Below are 16,212 nucleotides of genomic sequence, written 5' to 3'. Positions count from 1 at the left end.
CCTTCTGTGTACAGTGTATCATGGACTTTTCGAACCATATTTACAGTATGGAGTGACTGCGGGGGGAAACTCAAACAAACAAGAGACAAAACGAGTGTTCACATTACAAAAAAAATAAAAGCAATTAGGACCATTTTACGAAGAAAGACCTCTGAAACGTGCAGAAACTGTTTCAAGAATTTAGGTATCTTAACTTTTTCATTGTTGTATATATACAAAACAATAATGTACATCACAAAAGGTAGTGAGGACTGGATTACAAATGCTAGTGTACACACCCACAATACAAGAAGGAAGAATGAAGTACGGAGCATTCCCCCCCGACTGGCAATGCTAGAAAAAGGACCCCAGTACTCTGGTATCAGACTACTAAGAAGTCTGCCCAAAAACCTGCAAGATAGTGTACTTCATAATGACTTTCCAAAGAAACTTAAAGACTATCTCATTGAAAAAGAGTTTTACAGTGTTTCAGAATACTTATGCCATTAAATTTGTATATATTGTTACTCATTATCAGTGATGTAAAAATGTAAGCTAAAGGTGTAGAAAAATAAGTGATAAAGAATGTTAATACTTTGACATGTCCTATATTACACGTACATTTACTGTACACAATGGAATCTTACAGGATCAAATAAAATTCAATTTAATTCAATTCAACAGAAGCTGTGCACAATATAACCTACTTACTACTGTTGGAAAGCTAGTCCCAATCAATAAATCCTACCACTAAAGTAGGAGGAATTTCAATTTGCTGGTGCCATGTGTGTTAATATTTTGGTCTATACTTAAACAAGAAAAGTATTTTTATTATTCAAGTAAAGTAACTAAGAAAGCTTGCAAAACTGTGTATGAGGTAGCTCAGACTGAAATTGACATGAACTATCAATTCCAGTGAAAAGATTATATAGTAGCGCCATTGCTGTATTTGCAGCAAACATGCAGGCCAAACAGTTGCACAGTGATCATGCAAAAGGACACCTTGGACATATGCAGAGAGATGTGCTTCTAAAACTAACTGTAGCATTGGAACTACATCAGCAAATTCATTATTAGTAACTTATTGTTGTTTTCTTTATATGATAACTTTAGACAACAGAAATATACTACATTACTGGAACATCAAATATGCAGAAATTGAAGAGGTGGCATTTCACATGGGCATCGTACTTTAATTCTATCAAATTCCACAAAAATAATGCATCATACAGATGATTAAACAAAAAAGAAAAGCAAGTTATGAACCACAAAGTATGTGCCAAGACTGTAGTTTTTCTGAGGATATGTGACATAATCTGTTCAAGTTCATAGATGATGAAAGCTTGTACAAGGTGATTAGAAACAGTCTGAAAAGCTTGTAATGGTGTTTTAGTGCAGGTTGTGCTGAGAAATAATTGTTAAGAAAAAAATTCAATATGTTGTGCCACTTCAAAGTTAAATAGCACTGAGGTTAGCCAATCAAGGCATCATGCGTGAAAATTCAAGCATTCCACCAGTTACAATTAGTGTCAGTTGTTCCCAGAGTGCAGCTGATAGCGAATGTGACTGCTCAGCCTTTGGTTTGAGTTCAATCCTTACTACCATCCCATTTCCAATTTTTGTAAAGCTCTCTAGTTTGGTTTGGGGAAACCAAATGAAGAACATATTTTGTGACACCATCTCTGGTGGGCCACTTGAATTTGCACATGCAACAGCCTGATTGGCTAACTTCAATACTAATTAACTCGGAAACAGTGCAACACACTGAATTTTTTCCTTAATAATTATTTCTCAGCACAACCTATCCTGGGACACCCTGCAAGCTTTTCAGACTGTTTCTGACCGTCCTCTGTATATTATATTTGAACATGTTTTTGTATTTTTAGAAATGTATTTACATTTTTATACTTTTATATTATGCTGAAAAAATTAGAAAATTTGTCGATGTAATATGGCAACTGTTATACAGAGTGATTATAATTAAAGTTCCAAGTACAAAAAGTTGTAAAAAAAATGGACCAGTGCTTGGAAAGACGTCAAATTTGAACGGAATATTATTAAAGAAGGATGAAATGTTATGGAAAAGAAAAAAATATGAACGAAAATTTTACCACTATGTGTCACAGTAAGCAGCAGAATATGCAAAATAAAAGATGGGAGGTATACAGCTGTTCCCCAGTTCGTATCTGAGATGCTCTGCATGACTCTCAATGCAGGATCGTTTGCTGCTGGTAAAGCCCTTTTGTGACTGACCATACACCAGTAGTTATGCAGAAACTTCAGGCACTCAAGGGTATGAAAAAAAGGTGCAGGTCCAATGTCTGCCAAGGGTGTGGAGAATATGATTGCCAAATTCATAAAGATAGGTCCACTTGAACTGCAGTTTGCAACAGGGAGGAAAACGATTGATCCAACATCAGTAGAAGGTGTGGCCACAACACTGCAGGAGGGGTCGAGCAGTGGTGTGAAAATATGCAGTGCACAGGGAATTGCCCAAACTCTGGACATGCCTTTGAGCATGGTGCATGAAATTCTTCGATACTTACTGCATTGCTATACAAAATTACTCATGTTCAGGAGTTGCTTCATACTGACCTGGCAGTAAGACAAATGTTTGTTCTAGAATTTCTTACTTGCATGGAAGTGGACAATGAATGACTATGGAACATTCTGTGGACAGATGAAGCCCATTTCCGCTTCTAAGGACGTGTCAGTACACAGAACTGCAGAATATGGTCAGTGGAAAATCTGCTCCCACATCAGCTGGCATCTCTTTATTCTGCAAAGTGAACAGTATGGTGCAGGTTGACAGCATTGCTTACATAGGACTGTATTTTTCTGAGGAGATGGGTTGTGGAGGTCCTGTTACCTGTACCATCACTGGCAAATTTCATTATGTCTCTATGTTTGTCATCAAATATGTGAAGTCCAGGATTCCTACTCAGTTCACTAGAAAAACAATTCAAACAAATCATATTAATGAGTTTTATTACAAAAAATTAAAAGACAATACTTATATCTGACAATTACACAGATGTGTCACAAGCAAAGAGTGACATACAAAATAAGCAATTTCTTCAGTATAACAGTTCCCATGTCTGTGTTACTTAGAGTGTACAGGCAAGGTAATGAGCACTGACGCTTCTATCCAGCTGCTGGTCACGAAGTGGCTATTCAACTGGAGCATCACCAGTCAGTCACGGCACTTATGTCCTCTCCACATAGGGGCTGCTGTTGTCGTGTAGTCATCCTGGAGAGGGGTCAGTCAGCGTGCGACTCGCTGACGTCTTCTCACAGCCACCTCTTTTCTATCATTCCCAACTAGCATTCTGGTGCTTGACTTTATGCCGTTACATTTCTCCCTGCCAAGGTGATGGACTGTCATTGTATATGGAGCACGAAAACAGTGGGGGAGGCAGCAGGGTGGACACACTAATGGACTGGAAGCTGTGGCTGCAGGGGACGTGATACTTCCAGTCATACCCCACTATCTGGCCTGTGCACTGGTGGAAATGTCCCCCGGAAGACATCCAGAAGGGTACGTGTCCACCTCCTGAGGCCCATACCACAATGTAGAAGGCGTTGGCTACTGCGGCATTTGTGGGTCCAGCTCCATTGGTAGGACGAGATCAGGCAGAGGAGGCAAAGGCTCCATCTGGATGGGGTTGTCCTGTGGTGTTGTGATGACACCCTCTGGCAGCTGCTGTGGCCACACTGTCCTCGGGATCTGTGAACCTGGGGGAAGAGATACAGAAGGATAACCATGCACATGCAAACAAAGGGGATGTTCTTGCGATGAAATTGATGCAATGGAGCTGTGATTTGTGTAGCATTTGATATGAACTGAACATAATAGTTCATTTTCCCTAAGACTGACTGCAATTCTGTGACATTGTGAGGAACTGGCAAGTCCTGTATGGCTAACAAATGTGACTAAAGAGGATGTACACCTTGACTGTTTATGACATGACCAAGATACTGCAACTCAGGTTTAAAACTGTCACACTTGTCCAGTGTACACTCTAGTCCTGCATCAGATAACACATGAAACAAACTACACAAATTTTCAGTGTGTTCTTCAGGTGTATGACCTGCTACAACAGTATCATCCAAATAGTTTGAACAGATTGATACTTGAGCAGTCAGCTGTTCGAAATACTGTTGGAAAATGGCGGGTGCAGAAGCACTGCCAAAAGGCAAATGCAAATATTTAAACAAGCCCACATGAATGTTCACGACACACGTTTTGAGATGCTTCGTCTAGTAGTATTTGAAGATAGGCATCGTGCAAATCAATTTTTGAAAAGTAATGACCAGTGCCTAATCCATTCGTGAGATCCTCTGGGGTGGCAATGGATAATTATCAATCACAGTTTGTAGGATGACTGTAGACTTAAAGTCAACACAGAGGCGAATGCGAGCTGAAGGTTTGGGGAGCAAAACCAGTGGACTTGCCCATTGACTAGCTTGTATGGGCGCAATAGCTCCACTATCTTGCAATTCTTTAAGTTCAGTGGACACTTTGTCCCATAATGCAATGGGAACAGTTCTGCCCAGCAAAATTTCGGCTGAGCATTGTCTTTCATAGTAATATGTGCAATAAAATAACAAAATTGTTAGCCTTGAATAAAGCTTCAGAAAAAGTTCAGGGAATTTTTTCAGCAAGCTACCTACACTGTCTTTGGCACTGAATGCAGTCATTGACAACAGTGTTTCCTGAATGTTAACACCAAAAAAATAAAATAAATCAAGGCCAAATATGTTCTCACAATCGCATGATTGTAGCACATGAAAGTCATAGTTCGTGTACACAAGTGATACATGGCAGGCAAAGTACATTTTCTGAGAACAGGGATGTCTTGTCTATTATAAGCTGTGAGGTGTGTGCTACTTTTAGAAAGGTGTGGGGAGCCTAACAGTTCATATGTGTCACGATTCAGCAATGTAACAGAGGCACTCATGTCCAACTGAAATTTCACATGCTTCCCACTTATATGCAATTGAACAAAAGGTTTGTTGGACTGGCATAGCACTGAAGAAAGTGTTTGCTTGCTAGTTTTGTTAATGACTGCAGCAGGCTTTGAATACACTGCATTGATTACGTGAGTGGGCAGAATTCTTTTGTTTGTTCCGTTGCAAACATACGGATTGTACGTGACCTTTCTCGCTCCAAGTGCAACGCTATGCTTGTCTGGTGGGCAGTCTTGGCATTTGTGCCACGAATAGCACCGAAGGTATGACTTAATTCTATTTGCCAGGTTGGTTGGTTAGTTTAAAAGAGAGGGGAAGGACGAAACTGCTAGGTCATTGATCCCTTGTTCCAAATAAAACAATGCCACAAGAATGAGAATAAAACAAGTGAGACTGACAACACAAAACGGAGAGAAAGGAAAAACCACAAGGATGAACAAAGGGCGACAAACACTTAAATGGACAAAAGGGGACAAGAAAACCACAGAAACACAATAAATAGGTAGAAGATACTAAAACGACAAAGCAGATTACGAGATGCCAGCCACTCTGCAGCACATTAAAACCTCCACCCTAAGAGCACTAGGGTGGAGGACACAGAGGGACAAAGGACATGCGCTAAAACTTAGATCAAATGATAAAACCCACCCGCAGGTATAAAACGTATAATTAAATCACCCGATAAGGCATTGTCAGATACAATAAGTGGCAACGAGTCCGGTAACCGAAGATTTTGTCACAGGGCAGTCAAAGTGGAACAGTGCACCAGAATATGGGCCACTGTCAACCGGGTGCCACACTGACACTGAGGCAGGTCTTCACGGTGCAGGAGGTAGTTGTGCCCAAGCATGGCCCATGTGGAGCCAGCATAGAACCACAGAGTCCCTGTGAGAGGCCCGCATGGAGGACTGCCACACATTCGTAGTCTCCTTAATGACACACAGTTTGATGTGGTTACTAAGACTATGCCATTCCGTCTCCCAAAGCCGGAAAACCTGGTGGCACAAAGACAAACGCAGGTCAGTAATTGGAATGCCAATCTCCATAAGTGGTTTCCGTGTAGCCTGTTTGGCCAGCCTGTCAGCAAGTTCATTGCCTGTGTTTCCGACATGTCCTGGGGTCCACACAAACACCACTGAATGACCGGACTGTTCCAGGGCATAGATGGACTCCTGCATGGTTGCTGCCAAAGGATGATGAGGTTAGCACTGGTCGATAGCTTGTAGGCTGCTCAAGGGGTCAGTACACAGAAGAAATGACTCCCCAGGGCCTGAACAGATGTGCTCAGGAGCACGAGATATAGCCATCAGCTCTGTAGTGAAAACACTGCAGCCATTTGGCAAGGAATGCTGTTGAATATATCCTCCATGGACATATGCAAAGTCGACGTGACCATCAGCCAACGAGCTATCGGTGTAAACCCCTTCGTGGCCTCGGTACATGTCAAGAATCGAGAGGAAGTGACAGCGGAGATCTGCGGGGTGAACTGAGTCCTATGGGCCATGCGAAAGGTCCAGGCAAAGCTGCGGCCTGGGTGTAAACCGTGGAGATGTATGTGAATGGACCTTGGGTATAGGTGGTAAAGGCAAGGACTCCAGTTCAGACAGAAGGGATTGGACGCGAACTGCAATTGTAAGCCCTGACCTGGGCTGCCGATGCGGGAGATGAACCGCCATTTGTGGGAAAAGGAGATGGTAATTTGGTTGAGCAGGAGAACTACAAACATGTGCAACGTAACTGGCGAGCAGTTGCGCATGCCTGACCTGCAATAGAGGGACACCAGCCTCTGCCAGGACACTGGTCACCAGACTCGTCTTAAAAGCTCCCACCACTAGTCGAACGCCACAGTGGTGCACTGGCTCGAGTATACGCAATGCTGAGGGCGCCGCCAAACCGTAAACCAGACTCCCATAGTCAAGGCAGAATTGAACAAGGGCTCTCAGAGCTGCAGCAGCATACAGTGATCTGCACCCCAGTTGGTGTTCCTCAGGCAGCGGAGGTGCTGCCAGCACTTCTGCTTAAGCTGGCGAAGGAGAGGAATCCAAGTTAATTAGGCGTCGAAAACCAGTCCTAAAAATTGATATGTCTCCACTACAGTGAGGGAATCATCAGTAAGGTAGAGCTCTGGTTCCGGATGAAAGGTACAACGCCGACAGAAGTGCATAAAACATGACTTTGTGGCTGAAAACTGGAAGCCATGGGCTAGAGTCCATGACTGTGCCTTGTAGATGTGTCCCTGTAGGCGCCTCTCAGCAACACCAGTACCGGATGGAGCAGTAAGAAATGCAGAAGTCCTCTGCATACAGAAATGGTGAGCCGGACGGCGCTACAGATGCTGCTAGACTGTTAATGGCCACTAAAAATAGAGATATACTCAATACAGAGACCTGCAGGACCCCATTCTCCAGCATATGGGGGGAACTATGGGAGGCGCCAACTTGGACATGGAAAGTACGAAGTGACAGGAAATTCTGGATAAAAAACGGAAGCGGGCACCGGAGACACCACTCGCATAATGTGGCAAGGATATGATGTCGCCAGGTGGTGTCATATGCTTTTCATAAATCAAAAAAGACGGTAACAAGGTACTGGCGTCTGGGGAAGGCTGTTCAGATGGCAAACTCGAGGGACACAAGATTATCAGTGGTAGAGCGACCCAGGCGGAAACAGCCCTGGCACGAAGCCAGTAGGCCACGTGACTCCAGGACCCAAACCAACCATCGACACACCATACATTCCAACAGCTTACAAAGAACATTCGTGAGGCTGATGAGCTGATAGCAGTCCAAATCAAGCAGGTTTTGGCCAGGTTTGGGGACTGGTATGATGGTGCTCTCCCGTCAGTGCAATGGAAAGATGCCATCACACCAGATCCAGTTGAAGATCACAAGATGTCGCTTGTAGTCAGATGAGAGATGTTTAATCATCTGACTGTGGATCTGATCTGGCCCAGGAACTGCGTCGGGGGAATGTGCAAGGGCACTGAGGAGCTCCTACTCTGTAAATGGGGCATTATTGGGTTCACTGTGGCGTGTAGTGAACAAGAGAACTTTCCCTTCCATCCGTAGTTTGAGAGTGCAAAAGGCTGGGGAGGGGGGAGGGGGAGAGTGTAATTCTCCAACGCAGAGGCACGAGCACAGCGCTCAGCAAAGTGCTCAGCAATCGCGTTTGTGTTGGTAGATAACACACCATTTATGTTGACACCAGGAACACCTGTTTGGGTCTGGTACCCAAAAACTCGTTTGATCTTTTCCCAGACTTGGGAAGGTGACACTCCTGTTTCCGTCTTTTGATAAGCTGGCAAATGTGGGAACGAAGCCGTTTAAAGTCTATGATGTGCTCCAGGGAATGGTGTCGCTTATGCCTCTGTAGAACTCGCTGACGCTCCTTAATTGCCTCAGCGACTTCCGGTGACCACCAATGGACTGTCTTTCGCCGGGGGCACCCTGAAGAATGAGGGATCACGTTTTCCGCCGCAGAAATGATCATTGTAGTTACCTGCTCAACCACCACATTGATGTTACCATGTGGGGGAGATTCAGCGGTGACAGCACAGGTGAAAGCATCCCAGTCTGCCTTGTTTAAAGGCCATCTGTGCAGGCATCTGTGGGCCTGACGCTGGAGCAGTGACAGGAAGATGGGGAAGTGGTCACTACAACACAGCTCGTCATGTGCTCTCCAGTGGGTAGATGGGAGAAGGCCAGGACTGCAAACCAAGAGATCAATGGCCGAATATGTGCCATGTGCCACACTGAAATGTGTGGGGGCACCTGTATTTAAAAGGCAGAGGTCGAGTTGTGACAGTAAATTTTCGACATCTCTGCCTCGACCAGCAAGCACGGTGCCACCCCACAAGGGGTTATGAGTGTTAAAATCCCCCAAAAGTAGGAAAGGCTTAGGGACTTGATGAATCAGTGCAGCCAATGCATTCAGAGGTACTGCACCATGTGGAGGAAGATATACGTCTCAGACAGTCGTTTCCTGCGTCATCCTTATCCTGACAGCCATAGCTTCAGGAGGGATTTGAAGTGGCACAGGTTCACTGCGTACTGAGTTCAGGAAATAGACACAAACTCCACCTGACACTCTGTTATAGTCGCTATGGTTCTTGTAATGCTGGGGACCACATTTCCTGGGGGGCATTGCAGAAAGCAGATGTAAAGCGTAAGAGTTGCTGTAGCTCAGCCAGGTGGTGGAAGAAACCGCCGCAATTCCAATGAAAGATGATGTTATAGTCAGGCTGGGAAGGCATGAAGAGTACAAGGAGGCAGGTTATGTCTCAGGGTCACCTACTTCCACCAATTGTGTATTTGTAGCCATTGCGATGGTGGATGAGGCGTCATTGAGATCCAGGTCCACAGGGGATGCCAAGATCTCCACTGCATCCTCAGATGCAGAATTGGTAGGGAGTGGTGGTGCTGGGGCCACCAGAGAGTCCTGTTTCTTAGCAAACTTCTTCTTAGTTTGCTTGCTGTCTCGCTTCCCTTTAGGAGTTTGCTGGAAAGCTGTCCCCAAAGCAGCTTCAGGCACGTAGGAAGACCATGAAGCTCTTCATTCAGCAGCTTTTGGCTCCTTGAGCCACTGGCGAGTGTCCGTCGTGGCATTATTGGAGACCTTGGGAGAGAGGGCCCCAAGAGACCCCTTCTGCACAACACAAGAGGAGCCGAAGGAGGCTGTCGCTTCTCTGGCAGGGGGGAGGAGACCGATGGCCCCTGTATTCAGGGGGGCCTTGATCCCGAAGTAGGTGCTTTGGGAGCAATGGAGGAAGATTTGCCTCCTACCACAAAGGGGGCAGATGTATTCTGGTGGCTTAGAGGGCCCACTGTTCGTGGCACAGAGTGAGGAACCACTGGCACTTGGGATAGCAATGGTGATGTAGCTGCAGCATATGTTGACATCAGCTGAATGGGGTGTGATCTTTCAAATTTACGTTTAGCCTCCGTGTAAGTCAACCGGTCCAGGGTCTTGTACTCCATAATTTTCCAGACCTTTTGGAGTACTGGTCAGTCTGGCGAGCAGGGAGAGTGGTGCTCTCCACAGTTGATGAAAGTGGGAGGAGGCGCACATGGAGTACGTGGGTGCAGTGGACATCCGCAGTCTCGACATGTGGCACTGGAAGTGCAGCGGGAAGACATGTGCCTGAACGTCCAGCACTTAAAGCACTGCACAGGGGGAGGGGCGTATGGCTTAACATCACAGCAGTAAACCATCAACTTGACCTTTTCAGGCAATGAATCACCTTCAAAGGCCAAGATGAAGGCACAAGTAGCAACCCTGTTGTCTTTGGGTCCCCTGTAAATGTGCCAGGTGAAATGAACACCCCACCACTCTAAATTGACGTGGACTCATCGTCAGACTGCAAGAAGAGATCACAATGGAAAATGATCCCGTGGACCATGTTGAGGCTTTTATGGGAAGTGACGGAAACAGGAATATCACCCAGCATGTCACAGGCGAGTAATACTCGGGATTGGGGTGGGGATGCTGTCTGAATCACAACTGCACTGTTTTGAACCTTGGACAGTGCTATCACTTCTCAAAACTTATCCTCAAGGTGTTCAATAAAAAATTGAGGCTTCATAGGTAGAAAGGAGCCCCCATCAGTTCTGCTCCAGACTAAAAACCGAGGCGAATGTGGCTCTGTCCGTTCTGTAGCCCTACGTTCTTCCCATGATATAGTGAGGGAGGGAAACAGTTTAGGGTCATACCTGTTGGCATTGTATTCGATCCTGCCTTTCTCAGAGACTGCTGGCGCCATACTGTCACCAGCAAGAAATGACTTAGTCCACTTGACTGGGGGTCATCCACCCTGATGCCACCCATTCCGATCAGGGGCTCTCCCCACAGGCACCACCCAGTCACAGCAAAGGCCAACTGGCATGATGGCCATTGCCGGAAGTCCTGATGCCCCAGGAAGGCAGGCATCTACTCCTCAGCATACATAGGGAGTTTACAGCTCAGGCATCAGCAGTGTGATCCCTCTGTTGTCAGAAGGCTACCACCAAATGGGTAAATGACAGCCCCACCACAATGGACTGGCTACCATGCTGGATATTGGGTGCAGAGAAATCCAATATTGTTACAGGGTGAAAGAGGGCAGGAGACAATGGAAGAAGATGACATACTCCGGAAAGTGTCCTCACCCAAATAGTTGAATCGCTGGTGGAGATGCAAAGCCATGACAAGAGATTCAGGAGATCGAATCTAAGGGCACTATGGATAACTCATGCACCACGTAAGGCATCATTCCCCATATGGCCTGCACTTCTGTAGAATTTTGAAAGTGGCAGGTCAAACTATAGAAAGGGACCTCAACTCATAGGGCCGAAAAGTGAGAGACTCCTTTTAGTCACTTCTTACGACAGGCAGGAATACCTCGGACCTATTCTAACCCCCAGACCCACAGGGGATCTATTGGCCTGTTTAGAGAGCTGTTCACATGGCATGGTACACATGAACTGTTTCTGCCTAAAGAGCCAGTCACGAGCAAGAGACGATTCAACCTGGCTGCTCAAATTTATCGGCGAACATGGTACCTGAATCATACTCATCTTGTATTTGCATGTGTTGAAATGATGGATATGACTGTTTCAAAATCTGTTCTCTAAGTCTGACATCAGTTACATTGTACACGATCGCATCACATAACATAACATCAGAATATAAAGCACCACAAGCACATTTGAATTTGCATTTCTTCGTCATACCCATCAAATCTGTTACACACTGACGATAAGTTTTTTCTGACCTTTTCTTGCAATGAAAGAATGGTACCTAGCAGCCACTACATTCACTTGTTGGTCATAATAGTTAGAGAATCTACAACTTAATCATAGGAAAGTTTACTCAGAGTGACATTAGGGAACATTTTCTGAATGAGGCAAAAAACTGCGCTTCCTACTGTTGGTAAAAAGTAATGTAGTTTCACAGTAACTGGTACTTTCGTCTCTGTGGCAATTTCAAAGCCACTGTAAATGCTCAATGCCTTATTGACACTTACCCTATGCCTCGCCCTTAAGAATTGTTCACTAAACTTGCTGGAGGCCAGTATTTTTCTAAACTTGACCTGTCAGAAGCTTATAATCAACTTCCTCTCGACGCTGCTTCCCGGCTGTTTCTAGTCCTTAACACGCCTTTCGGCCTCTATCAATACCAACAATTGCCATTCGGGGTTGCCAGCGCCCCTGCTTTCTTTCAGTGATTCTTGGAACAATTATTGCTCACTGTCCCTGGGTGTATAAATTACCTGGACGACATTGTTGTCACTGGCTCCACCACTGACGAACATCTTCAAAATCTCCGCACACTTTTTCATGTCTTACAGACAGACAGTCTTAAGTGTAATCTTCAGAAATCAAAATTTTTTCAGGCATCTATCTCGTACTTGGGATTTCAACTCTCTTGGGATGGTATTCGTCCGCTTCAGCAAACTGTCGCTGCGATCAATTCCCTTCCTCACCCTACATCTGTTAAGGAACTGCAGGCCTTCTTGGGGAAAATAGCATACTATCACAGGTTTTTACCGTCTGCTGCTTCGGTGGCTCAGCCGTTGCATTGCCCGTTGCATAAAAACGTGCCTTTTCACTGGTCCTCGTCATGCGATGCGGCTTTCCAGAAACTGAAGACTATGCTGAAACAGGCCTCGTGCCTGGCTACTTATCGACCTGGCCAACATCTTGTTCTTGCCACGGACGCCTCTCAATACGGGGTTGGTGCAGTCCCTGCGCACTGTTTTTCTGACGGTTCTGAACAACCCATTGCTTATGCCTCCAAAATGCTCACGGATGCCCAACAAAAGTATTCTCAAATTGAAAAAGAAGCTTTGGCCATTATTTATGCTCTTCATAAGTTTGGTGTTTTTCTCTATGAATCCAAATTTCATCTTGTTACGGATCACAAACCACTTGTTTCCTTGTTTCATCCATCAACGTCACTTCCCGACAAGGCTGCACACCGCCTCCAGCGTTAGGCTCTTTACTTGTCTCGTTTTAATTATGAGATTCATTTCCGGTCGACGGCTCAACATGCAAATGCTGATGCACTGTCTCGCCTTCCCATGGGTCCTGATCTGGCATTCGATAGGGACGAACTTTTGTGTTTCCACCTGGATGTTGCCAAGCAGCGGGTTGTAGACGGATTCCCCATCACTGGGGACCGGCTGGCGGCTGCTACGGGTTCTGACCTTACCCTCTCCCAGTTTTTACGCTGCATTCAGAAGGGTTGGCCAGATTGTCCATCCACTAAGACTTCTAATCTTGCGGAACTACTACACTTTGCTTTACCGCCTCACGGCTAGGGATGGTGTTATCCTCCTTTCCACCGAAAATGCTTCTCCGTGTGTTGTGGTACCTGCATCTTTGTGTGCTTCGGACTTGCGCCTCCTTAACAAAGAGCACTGGGGTGTTTCCAGAATGAGATTTTCACTCTGCAGTGGAGTGTGCGCTGATATGAAACTTCCTGGCAGATTAAAACTGTGTGCCCGACCGAGACTTGAACTCGGGACCTTTGCCTTTCGCGGGCAAGTGCTCTACCATCTGAGCTACCGAAGCACGACTCACGTACTGGCAGAAGTAAAGCTGTGAGTACCGGACGTGAGTCGTGCTTCGGTAGCTCAGATGGTAGAGCACTTGCCCGCGAAAGGCAAAGGTCCCGAGTTCGAGTCTCGGTCGGGCACACAGTTTTAATCTGCCAGGAAGTTTCATATCAGCGCACACTCCACTGCAGAGTGTAAATCTCATTCTGGAAACATCCCCCAGGCTGTGGCTAAGCCATGTCTCCGCAATATCCTTTCTTTCAGGAGTGCTAGTTCTGCAAGGTTCGCAGGAGAGCTTCTGTAAAGTTTGGAAGGTAGGAGACGAGGTACTGGCAGAAGTAAAGCTGTGAGTACCGGACGTGAGTCGTGCTTCGGTAGCTCAGATGGTAGAGCACTTGCCCACGAAAGGCAAAGGTCCCGAGTTCGAGTCTCGGTCGGGCACACAGTTTTAATCTGCCAGGAAGTTTCACTGGAGTGTCTCTCGTACAAAATTTCTGGCGCACCGTCATGTGTACTGGCCCAGCATCGACTCTGAAATTGGACACATGGTCGCTGCCTGCAGCCCTTGTGCGTCACAGGCCGCCACCCCAAAGTCATCTTTGTCACCGTGGCCTTCGCCTGAGAAGCCCTGGAAGGGTATTCATGCTGACTTCGCGGGACCTTTTTTTTTAGGTATGCCTACTCTTAACTTTCCTTTCATTGTCCGTTGCACGTCGCCTACCACCGCAGCAACCACCAATGCCCTAGCTTGCATTTTCTCTTTGGAAAGCAATTTGCCTCTTCCGATTTTTCAGATTTTTGTGCCCGTCATGGCGTCATGCATGTCACGGCCCCTCCATTCCATCCACAGTCAAACGGTGAGGCTGAACGACTGTTCGCACATTTAAGACTCAGATGAGGAAACTCCTGACTTCTTCTGCTGCTGATGATGCCCTTCTCCAATTTCTGGCTTCTTACCGTTTCACCCCCATGGGCGACCACAGCCCGGCTGATACACGGCCGACAGCCCTGCACGCTACATCCTCTGCGGCCTTCCACCTCACGTCCGCGGGTGCCTTTGCTTGACCGGTTCACCGCCAACTACCTTGTATGGGTACGGGGATATGGCAAATGGCCGCATCTTACGACACCATGGCAGACGCCTGTATGAAATCCAGACGGACACGGGTGTTGCAGTGCATCATTCGGACCAGCTTCAGCCTCGTGTGCCGACAACGCCTGTTCCGGAAGCCACTACACCACCTTCGGCTCTACCTGACACCCGGGATCCTGGAATCTCTCATTGCTCACAACGCAGTCCTCTCACCATCATATCGGTGCCAGCACAAGAACTGATGCCAACAGGAGACGTGCCCATGCAGGAACCAGATGACCATCATCTGTCGGAGCAACGCTACTCGCCTCCTTCTTCTACAGACGCGGACACATCACCCATGTCTCCTGTTATAACAACCGGACTTGCCGCAATTGGCAGATTGGTGCACGGGGCCCCAGCAGATTCGACCCCCACGTCTCCTGTCATCTCGACCCGTTATCATCGGGGACACTTCCGTCCGTACGGGAAGCCTCCTCCTCAAGAATTTACGGCCGGTCAAACAACACCTATGTACGTTAGCAATCTACAGGCCACCTCCATCAAGACCTGTGCAAAAACTTCAAAGGGGGGAAAAGTGTTGTGACTCGCCGATCTTTCAAAGTGCCACCGCACAGTTACGCGCGTCCTCTACACACGGTGCTGTCTGCTAGCCATGCAGCAGCAGCGTCACCTAAGCGGCCAGCCAGCCAGCGGCCGCTAGACTCGGACTCAGTTTATGATTTGACTGTTAAAGTGACACACGTCTTACTCTGTTTACTTGATCTGTGACTTTCATGTATTGCATCGTCCTTGAAATATGTTTGTTCAACTTGAAGTTATAACACGACCCCTCACATGGTTCCATTGCTAGCAGTTATATTTGCAGACATGTACAGCTGTGCCTGTTGTAATGAAAGAAGTGATTATTGACATAGATCAGCATATGAATCCTCTTCTGCTAATCACTCCTTATTCACAGTGTCTTCATCTAAACTTGTGTCATGTACATAATCATCATCTTCGTCAGTGAAGTCAATTTCCAATTCAACTTCATAATATTCTTTGTTTTCCACTTACTGTGTCTAATGTTTGCTGTAATCTGTCATTCTTACCACATATGTGTAATGCAAACATGGAATATTACTTTAGTATGATTGACTGCTTTAATACTACCTATGTATATGTTGTTTACTGACACACTCTATACCCTCATGAGTTTGTCACAGTTGGATCAATGAAGTAAGTAAGAAATAAATAAATAAGAGATGTAACACTTTTTCATCAGAAAGTCTACGCTGATGACACATGTTCGAAAACGTGCTTTGTGGACAAAAAAGATATAAACTATGGTTGACTGGAATTTCCATGTGCCAAATTGCAACAATGAGAAGCAAATGCACTGCATGACTGCTGACTGTTGCCACTCCATTGTTGGATGATCTACATACATTAAAAAAGGAAATTACAGTGGGTTCGAATTGACCCCTTCCGCCATTCTAGGTATATCGCATGAAATGTTGAAAAAAATATAAATATTCTGCAAATCCTAATACATGACTGCAAAGAGGAGGAAAAAATTAGGAAAATTCATTTGATTTCATTAATGAAGTACATAAATCAGATATGACAATGAAGGAAAAAATATGACAGATGT

The 16,212-nt window shown here is 45.8% G+C and overlaps 1 protein-coding gene across 1 annotated transcript in view; it reads right to left on the bottom strand.

Annotated features, from left to right (window-relative positions):
* Nucleotides 1–4,726, bottom strand: part of LOC126183302 (uncharacterized protein K02A2.6-like) — a 187,200-nt gene extending 182,474 nt beyond the window's left edge. Inside the window, exon 1 of the mRNA XM_049925142.1 lies at nt 4,650–4,726. The gene's annotated coding sequence lies outside the window, so the exon portion shown is untranslated. The remainder of the gene's footprint in view (nt 1–4,649) is intronic.
* Between the last annotated feature and the right edge of the window lie 11,486 nt (nt 4,727–16,212).

The sequence above is a fragment of the Schistocerca cancellata genome, chromosome 4, assembly GCF_023864275.1.
Source record: "Schistocerca cancellata isolate TAMUIC-IGC-003103 chromosome 4, iqSchCanc2.1, whole genome shotgun sequence".
Lineage (NCBI taxonomy): Eukaryota > Metazoa > Arthropoda > Insecta > Orthoptera > Acrididae > Schistocerca > Schistocerca cancellata.
The sequence above is the reverse complement of the archived record's forward strand: the minus strand, read 5'-3'. Positions and strand labels throughout refer to the sequence as shown.